This window comes from Ambystoma mexicanum, chromosome 4p (genome assembly GCF_040938575.1).
Source record: "Ambystoma mexicanum isolate Mex_15411 chromosome 4p, UKY_AmexF1_1, whole genome shotgun sequence".
In the NCBI taxonomy this organism is placed as follows: Eukaryota; Metazoa; Chordata; class Amphibia; order Caudata; family Ambystomatidae; genus Ambystoma; species Ambystoma mexicanum.
Genome location: NC_090927.1, coordinates 34,559,170 through 34,569,495, shown reverse-complemented (window position 1 = coordinate 34,569,495; position 10,326 = coordinate 34,559,170).

Below are 10,326 nucleotides of genomic sequence, written 5' to 3'. Positions count from 1 at the left end.
CAGTGCAAGCTCCCCTCACGCAGCACAGGTGCAGCAGGGGCCTCAGCAGTGCAAGCTCCCCTCACGCAGCACAGGTGCAGCATGGGCCTCAGCAGTGCAAGCTCCCCTCACGCAGCACAGGTGCAGAATGGGCCTCAGCAGTGCAAGCCTCCCTCACGCAGCACAGGTGCAGCATGGGCCTCAGCAGTGCAAGCCTCCCCTCACGCAGCACAGGTGCAGCAGGGGCCTCAGCAGTGCAAGCCTCCCTCACGCAGCACAGGTGCAGCAGGGGCCTCAGCAGTGCAAGCTCCCCTCACGCAGCACAGGTGCAGCATGGGCCTCAGCAGTGCAAGCTCCCCTCACGCAGCACAGGTGCAGCATGGACCTCAGCAGTGCAAGTTTCCCTCACGCAGCACAGGTGCAGCATGGGCCTCAGCAGTGCAAGCCTCCCTCACGCAGCACAGGTGCAGCATGGGCCTCAGCAGTGCAAGCCTCCCCTCACGCAGCACAGGTGCAGCAGGGGCCTCAGCAGTGCAAGCCTCCCTCACGCAGCACAGGTGCAGCAGGGGCCTCAGCAGTGCAAGCTCCCCTCACGCAGCACAGGTGCAGCATGGGCCTCAGCAGTGCAAGCCTCCCTCACGCAGCACAGGTGCAGCAGGGGCCTCAGCAGTGCAAGCTCCCCTCACGCAGCACAGGTGCAGCATGGGCCTCAGCAGTGCAAGCTCCCCTCACGCAGCACAGGTGCAGCATGGGCCTCAGCAGTGCAAGCTTCCCGCACGCAGCACAGGTGCAGCATGGACCTCAGCAGTGCAAGCCTCCCCTCACGCAGCACAGGTGCAGCACGGGCCTCAGCAGTGCAAGCCTCCCTCAGCAGTGCAAGCCTCCCTCACGCAGCACAGGTGCAGCATGGGCCTCAGCAGTGCAAGCCTCCCCTCACGCAGCACAGGTGCAGCACGGGCCTCAGCAGTGCAAGCCTCCCTCAGCAGTGCAAGCCTCCCTCACGCAGCACAGGTGCAGCATGGACCTCAGCAGTGCAAGTTTCCCTCACGCAGCACAGGTGCAGCATGGGCCTCAGCAGTGCAAGCCTCCCTCACGCAGCACAGGTGCAGCATGGGCCTCAGCAGTGCAAGCCTCCCGCACGCAGCACAGGTGCAGCAGGGGCCTCAGCAGTGCAAGCCTCCCTCACGCAGCACAGGTGCAGCATGGGCCTCAGCAGTGCAAGCCTCCCCTCACGCAGCACAGGTGCAGCATGGGCCTCAGCAGTGCAAGCCTCCCTCACGCAGCACAGGTGTAGCATGGGCCTCAGCAGTGCAAGCTCCCCTCACACAGCACAGGTGCAGCATGGGCCTCAGCAGTGCAAGCTTCCCGCACGCAGCACAGGTGCAGCATGGGCCTCAGCAGTGCAAGCCTCCCTCACGCAGCACAGGTGCAGCATGGGCCTCAGCAGTGCAAGCCCCCCTCACGCAGCACAGGTGCAGCATGGGCCTCAGCAGTGCAAGCTCCCCTCACGCAGCACAGGTGCAGCATGGGCCTCAGCAGTGCAAGCTCCCCTCACGCAGCACAGGTGCAGCATGGGCCTCAGCAGTGCAAGCCTCCCTCACGCAGCACAGGTGCAGCATGGGCCTCAGCAGTGCAAGCCTCCCTCACGCAGCACAGGTGCAGCATGGGCCTCAGCAGTGCAAGCTCCCCTCACGCAGCACAGGTGCAGCATGGGCCTCAGCAGTGCAAGCTTCCCGCACGCAGCACAGGTGCAGCATGGACCTCAGCAGTGCAAGCTTCCCGCACGCAGCACAGGTGCAGCATAGGCCTCAGCAGTGCAAGCCTCCCTCAGGCAGCACAGGTGCAGCATGGGCCTCAGCAGTGCAAGCCTCCCTCAGCAGTGCAAGCTCCCCTCACGCAGCACAGGTGCAGCATGGGCCTCAGCAGTGCAAGCCTCCCTCAGGCAGCACAGGTGCAGCATGGGCCTCAGCAGTGCAAGCCTCCCTCAGCAGTGCAAGCTTCCCGCACGCAGCACAGGTGCAGCATGGGCCTCAGCAGTGCAAGCTCCCCTCACACAGCAAATGTACAGCATGGGCCTCAGCATAAAAGTTGAGAATCCAGTATTTGTCCTCTGAATGAAATACCCTGTGTCTGTGACACATGGAATTGCACAGATGGTGAGTGCTCAGTAAAAAGGTATCACGGGGAATATTTGAGTGAAGCACCACAGTCTATCAGTAGGTCGAGCGCCACAGTCTGTCACTTTGTGAGGCACTGCAGAGTCTTTACTGAGTAAAGGGCTGTGGTCATTCATGAGGGAAGCACTACAGGGTCTCCATTGAGCGAACGAGCGGTGGCCTGTCTCAAGTGAAGCACTGCAGAGTCTGTCACAGGGTGCTGTGCCACAGACTGTCAGTTTGTGAAGCACTGCAGAGTCTGTCACAGGGTGGAGTGCCACAGTCTATCTCTTTGTGAAGCACTGCAGAGTCTGTCACAGGGTGCTGTGCCACAGTCTGTCAGTTTGTGAAGCACTGCAGAGTCTGTCACAGGGTGGAGTGCCACAGTCTATCTCTTTGTGAAGCACTGCAGAGTCTGTCATAGGGTGCTGTGCCACAGTCTGTCAGTTTATGAAGCACTGTAGAGTCTGTCACAGGGTGGAGTGCCACAGTATATTTCTTTGTGAAGCACTGCAGAGTCTGTCACAGGGTGGAGTGCCACAGTCTGTCTCTTTGTGAAGCACTGCAGAGTCTGTCACAGGGTGGAGTGCCACAGCCTGTCTCAAGTGAAGCACTGCAGAGTCTGTCACAGGGTGCTGTGCCACAGTCTGTCGGTTTGTGAAGCACTGCAGAGTCTGTCACAGGGTGGAGTGCCACAGTCTATCTCTTTGTGAAGAACTGCAGAGTCTGTCACAGGGTGGAGTGCCACAGTCTGTCTCTTTGTGAAGCACTGCAGAGTCTGTCACAGGGTGGAGAGATCATGGAGTATGTGGCTTATTCAACAAGAACTGTCAAAGCCACTCGGTCTGCCTTTTTGGTTTTGGCACTTGGTGGCATAAGCCACCAATATCGCTAAATGCCATTGGAACTGTAAACTGTAAAAAAAAAAATAATAATACAGAGAAAGCGGAGTTCTGGAGCAGTGTATGGCGTTGGCATGGCAACTTGTCAATGCCTGGTGGTGAAATGGCCAAAGCACCACCCGGACGTTCGGCCTCTAGCTCACGTCTGCCTGCTGCTGTTGCCTGGGAGCTCTGCGCGTTCCAAAGTAGGAGCAAAATGAGAGCACTTAAGTAGATGGCCGTTATATATTTGATTTGTATGCAAAAATCCTTTTTTTCAGATGAACTACTGTACACTATGTTTAAAGTCCGGTGCAGAGTGATCTCTTGCTGGGGTAGTGTGGGCTGCGTTAGGCGTCTACCCCATGTGGGCCCATGGCGGGTGGAAGCGTGAGTCACTGAGCAGGGGCACTCTCGGGTCGCTGACTAAGGCCCTCACAGGATGTCGCTTCCAGTACAGGGAGAACTCTGAAAGGAAATCTCACATGGTTTCACTGAAAGGGGACTCTTCTCGTAATTGCAGTGAATTTCGGAGCGGCTGGTATTGAATGTATGGGTTCTCGGGCTACCACAATGGAGAGTGCTCGAGGCGTACTTAGTCACAGAGAACCTGACAATATACTGCAGAGATTAGACACCCTGATATTTAATCAACTGTGTGTGGGGACGTCACGTGATCGCGGGAGCGTGGTCTCGCGAGATCTGGGCATAACGAGATCTCACGAGCCCACGCTCCGTGAGACAACGTTCCCGCCAGTGTTGGCGAAGCGCCTGACCAAGCAGGTCGACCGAGAGTGCTGCTCCTGATAAGGAGCCATTGAAACTGAGGCCCTGAAGAGCCTAATGACTCCAGCTTCCAGGGCATAAGTCCAAAGCCATAGGAGGCCACATGGGGGCCCTGGAAGCTTGCAGCGTGCCATCCTTGTGCACACCTTGCCCACAGTGATGTAACTGGGAGGGCCCTGAACTGAACTGTGAGTAGTTCCCCTGTTGCACTCAGCCAAGTTTATGCCCACCTGTTTGTCTTGCAATAAAGACAGTTAGAACTGACTGCAGCATCCTGTCGTCCTTTAAGGCCACAAGATAATTGGCGACGAGGATGTCAAAAGACCCACGGGCCCACCATGCAAGGCGCCACACCGCTCCCTGCGTTTCTCCCTTCGCCAGGGACCCCAGCAATTCCATGGATGCAGTGGGAGCCCCTTTTCTCCACCTATCTGGAGGCGGTGGGCGGCACGCGATATGCCCCCGTCAGGAAGAAGGCGATGCTGCTAAATGCATTGGGGGTTGAAGGTCAGCGCATTTTTGCCAGCTTGAAAGCAATACCTGTGGCCGACGACGACGTCTACAAGGAAGCGACTCGTCGCATTGCGAAGAGGTTCACGAATAAGGAGAATGTGGTACTGCACAGGCTGAGGTTCTACACCCGCAAACAGGAAGGGAGCAAACCCGTGGACGACTACATCACCAGGATGAGGGAGCTGGCTTCTCTTTGTGCCTTTGGCGAAAATGCAGAACAAGTTATCTGCGACATGCTCGTTGTTCACACTAACTCTAGAAAAGTCGAGGACAAGTTCATCCAAGAAAAGGAGGTCACCCTTGACAAGGCCATCCAAATTGCCATGGCGGAGGAAGAAACCTCCAGCAGACGCAAAAAGGCGGGAAGTCACCTGCCCGTGCCCGAACTTGCGGCGCTACAATGGAGAGGGTGCAGAGACAAGCAGTCCCCGACATCCCCAAAGACAAAGGCCCCAGACAAAAGGAGGTGCCGAAATGCTATAGATGCGCCAGCACCAAGCACATGGCGAATGATCGTGACTGCCCCGCCAGGAATAAGGAGTGCTCCAAGTGCGGACGCATTGGTCACGTGGCTCCAGCATGTAGGTGGCGGGAGAAAACCGTTTCCCGCGTCGATGGCGACTGCGCTTCAAGCGATGATGACGAACTACAGGACAGACCCATGGTCGTCATGGTCAACGCCCCCATGCCAGGAGGGAAAAGCCCCACTGCAGCATTAAAGTGGACGGAATGGAAACACATGTCATGGCAGATTCGGGATCTGACCTCACAATCCTTCCCATCAACACGTATAAGGAAATGATGGGACAAGCACAAGTAGAGATCAGAACGACCAGGCAAAAACCGACGGTGTTGGGAGGTGCAACTGTCGACCTCCTAGGCTACATCAGAGCCCGGATCGACTTCAAGGGGAGGTCCACCACCACCAAAGTGTACTTCTCACCCAAAGGCCCAGCCGTGCTGGGATGGAACGATCAACACAAACTCAGCATAAAACTAGATCCCAGCACTCCGGAACAGGTACTCATGGTCTCCTCAGGAGCAGCGCAAAATTTCAAGGAGATTTTCCTGAGCCTGTTTTCTGAGAACCCAGGGAAAGTGAGAAACTTTGTCCACAAGGTTCGCCTGAAACCCAACGCGGTCCCGGTGAAACACAAAGTCAGGGCAGTACCTGCCACGGCGAGACCCAAATTGGATGCCCACCTTCAGAAGATGGTCGAAGAAGGAACCATCGAGACCGTGGAGTCTTCAGGGTGGCTAAGTCCAGTAGTGTTGGTCAAAAAGAAATCCAGCAACGACCTCAGGATATGCATCGACCTGAGAAGCCTGAATCTAGAGGTAGTCACGGATAGCTTTCCTCTCCCCAGCATTAACGAGATTGTCCTCATAATGAAAGAGGCGGCAATCTTCTCGTAGCTGGACATGCGTGACGACTATCACCAGATTCCTCTACACAAATCCTCCTGCCCCCTGACAGCGTTCATCACTCTTTTCGGTACCTTTCAATATACCCGCATGCCATTTGGGTTGTCGTCGGCAGCGTCTGCATTCCAGAGGATGATGAACTCTCTACTTAAAGGACTCACAAATGTTTCTTTCTTTCAAGACGATATTCTTGTGTATGCAAAAGACAACGAGACCCATGACAAAGCACTCAGGGCAGTCCTGAACAAGCTTCAATAGGCAGGCGTTCATCTACGCCACGCAAAATGCGTCTTTGGAGTGAGCAAGGTAGAATACCTTGGGTACTGCATCTCATGTGAAGGCGTCAGCCCGTAGACGAACCTCATGGAGGCCATAACAGAAGCCCCGGCTCTGATGTCCAGAGAGGAACTACGCTCATGCCTGGGCCTAGCCGAGTACTATGCTAAATTCGTCCCAAGGTTCTCCGAGACCACGTCCCCCATGAGGGAGCTTCTGAAGAAGGTGGCAGCCTACTCCTGGGGCCCAGAGCAAAACGAAGCATTCGGTGAAATAAAAAGGAGAATTCTACACGCGCCATGCCTGAAACCGTTCAACCCTGAATGGGACACCTGCATTACCACAGACGCCAGCGCATACAGCCTGGGGGCCACCTTGACCCAGAAAAAGGGAGACACTGAAAACATTGTGGCGTTTGCATCCAAAGCGCTATCATCATCAGAGAAGAATGACTCCACCGTTGAGAAAGAAATGTTGGCATGTGCCTGGGCCGTCGACTACTTCAGATCTTATGTTTGGGGCACGAGATTCAGGTTGGTCACCGACCACAAACCCCTCATTCACATGTTGAGCCCGGGCGGCACCAAGACTGCCACCCCGAGGCTGGCCAGGATAGCCGCAAAGCTTCAAGAATATACATACGAGATAGTCCACATTGCGGGTTGGAAAAACGCACAAGCGGACTGCATGTCCAGGCTCCTGAACCAAAGCGCGCCTGGTACCACATTCTTGGAAGATGAGTGTGTCGTAGCCTCCATCAGTGACTTGAGGAACGGCGAGTACATGGACATGAGTGAGCGCCACTGGCAGGAGGAATTCGAGCAGGACGATGCCCTATGGCGCGTAGGTGCCTGGTTTCGCGAAGGGTGGCCCGACGAGAGAGCGATCCCCGAAGGCCTTCGTCCTTACTGGAAGGTGAACGAGGAAATCACCACCATGAACGGTCTCATTCTCAGAGGCGATCAAGTCATCCCTCCCAGCGGAATCCGCAAAGTGATACTGTGCAGAGCACACTCAGGCCATGTGGGATGCAACATGACCAGACGCAGGATATGCAACGCCTACTGGTGGCCAGGCATGGACCAGGACATACGACAAATGGTCGAAAGGTGCCATGAGTGCACCAACAGTGACAAGCGCCTAGCCGTGAGGCAAGCCCCCATGCTGCCCACCGAAGTCCCCAAAGGAGTGTGGCTAAAACTGGGTTTGGATTTCATTGGGCCTTTGGACAACATGCCCCCAGAACACAAATACGGGATAGTCATGGTCGACTATTTCTCCAAATGAGTCGAAGTTGACTTCACTTCAGACATCACCACAAGCACAGTCATCGAAGCGTTCACTGCCGTATTCCAGCGGGAAGGCCTACCAGAAGAACTTGTCACGGACAACAGAGTCCAGCTGGTCTCTCGAGAAATGGAGAAATTCCTTAAACTCAACAACATTCGACAGCGGAGAGCAAGTCTTTACCACCGACAGTCCAATGGCCTGGTTGAGCGGGCAAACCGCTTCATCAAAGGGGTGCTGCAACTGGCGCATGCCTCGGGCCTAGACCCGTACAAGACAGTCAAGGAAGCTGTATCAGCCCACCACATCACCCTCAACGCTGTCACAGGTGTTTCGCCATTCCATCTGCTAAGGGGGAGAAGGGCAGCATCCACACTGGTACCACCGTGGCTCCACCAAGTGAGGGCTGACAAAGAAGTGGACAAGGAAGACGTAGTTTTCCGCATACAGCATAACAAAGAAGCCATGAAGACTCAAGGGGATTTACGTCGAGCCGCTCGCCACACAGTAGTTAACAAAGGCGACCTAGTAAAGATACGCCTTCCCCACAAAGACACTTCGACTGGCTCCAGATACAGCAGTCCCATAGAAGTCCTGGAGAAAGGGTCAAACCACATCTGCACCAGCGACGGAAGGAAATGGAATCTAGAAAGGGTGGCCATGTACCGCAGGAAAGGATCCATTGAACAGTCACACTGGGAAGCCGGAGAAGATCAAGACAACCAGGAGATATCTGAAAACTCTCACCTCTCAGAAAGAGATAACTCGGAGTCACACTATGGCAACGAGTTCTCAAGCCCCAACTCTTCAACCCCACTCAGGGAGTCACAGCGAAGAGCAAGACAAGGAGAACTCGAATCACCTGCACCTCTTCAAGAGCGTTCCCGCAGTCCTGCCCCATGTCCAGATCGGAGTAGACCCCAGAGAGAGAGAAGGAGACCCAGCAAGTTTGCAGACTTTGTCATGGAATGACCATCCATCCTTTTTCCCAGTAAAGAAGGTGTGTGGGGACGTCACGTGATCGCGGGAGCGTGGTCTTGTGAGATCTGGGCATAACGAAATCTTGCGAGCCCGCGCTCTGCGAGACAACGTTCCCGCCAGTGTTGGCGAAGCGCCAGACCAAGCAGGTCGACCGAGAGCGCTGCTCCTGATAAGGAGCCATTGAAACTGGGGCCCTGAAGAGCCTAATGACTCCAGCTTCCAGGGCATAAGTCCAAAGCCATAGGAGGCCACATGGGAGCCCTGGAAGCTTGCAGCGTGCCATCCTTGTGCACACCTTGCCCCCAGTGATGTAACTGGGAGGGCCCTGAACTGAACTGTGAGTAGTTCCCCTGTTGCACTCAGCTAAGTTTATGCCCACCTGTTGTTCTTGCAATAAAGACAGTTAGAACCCACTGCAGCATCCTGTCATCCTTTAAGGCCACAACACTGTGTACATGTCAGAACTAAAATTGTGCTCTGCAAATGGCAGTAATGTAAGGTAATCGAGGAAGAAAGCGACCTTGGAATTATATAAACCAAGCCTGTGCGGCATACTACGAAATGCGCCACCCTGTGCGGCATACTACGAAATGCGCCACCCTGTGCGGCATACTACGAAATGCGCCACCCTGTGCGGCATACTACGAAATGCGCCACCCTGTGCGGCATACTACGAAATGCGCCACCCTGTGCAGCATACTACGAAATGCGCCACCCTGTGCGGCATACTACGAAATGCACCACCCTGTGCGGCATATTACGAAATGCGCCAAATTGGGTCATGGTGTAAAGCGCCTTTAATTCTGCACTAGTTGCGTAGTGGAAGTTGCTTTTTTGTTACATTGTACACTGAACATGAAGGGTCATCCGAAAGGGTCACGTGGCGCTGCGCCTGCGCATTAAAGTCCTCCATGTTATTCTGAGAGCAGACACATGCGCTTTCAGAAAATGCATGAGCTGCATGCGAGCGGCGCATGGAGGCCACCCGCATGTAACGCAGAGGTGGCGCGCGTGATGTGTGCAGCTTCCGGCCGATGTAATGGTGGCATTCGCCGGGTGATGACTGTGTTCGGATCCTTTCTCCAGTGATGCAGTTTTTCCTGAGACTGCCAGTCAGGTGCATTTTAATTAGGGGTCGGACACCTGGCACTGCACCGTCGGCCGGGTTTTATATGGAGAAGCACTGGGGACTCAGCCCATCGCCTCTTGGATTTTTAGGAACTTTACGAGCGGTCCCTCCCGGCCTTTAACTTTGCTGCCACTTTTTGTTAACTGTGCCAATCTGGAGCCAACTGGTATGCGAGCGGGCGATGGGCTTATGCTGGAGAGGGTGACAGAGCCAGTAGTGTGGGTGTAGGGAGGGTCTCAGGGAATGCAGCACCTGGTGGGCCCCGGGTGGCGGGTGACTGCCTCAGTGGGGGGGCATTAAGAGATGCGCAGTGCACCCAGGGGCTTCCTAGGGGTTGATGATAGTTATGTCTGTGATGTGGGCAGCGTCCTACACGCCTTCACACTGCCTCCGCTCTTATCTTGCACACAAACAATGGCGTGATGGTTAACGGGCCGATTGCAGGTCCACTGAGCCGGAGAGTACAGGCACCCCAGCCACCCCACAGGCCATGAATGCAGGTAGTAAAGTGTGGGCGACACTCGCCGGCTAATAAGTACCAACCAGGCAGGAGCGGGGGGGGGGGGGGCTATCACTGCAGCATAGTGAGGGCTACAGGCCAATCCTGCTTACAGTGCAAAAGCAAACAGCCTGAGCTTTGGTTGTTCGTGGCGTGCACCTATCACAGCGAAACGTGTGCCGGGCACAGAGTCATCATGGGCACCCGCCAGCTGCAATGGAACATCAATTCAGAGCAGAGATGAAACAGGACACCCACCCCACGGTCGCCGCCCCGCTCCACGCACCCTGTGTCCGGCCTACAGGAGGCCCTGCTCGCATTCAGCCGCTACTACATTGCTGATAGCTCAGTGGGTTGAGGTTGCAGTCGATCCTTGTTCATAAGAACCAAAGGCACCACCGTCCACATTTTTTC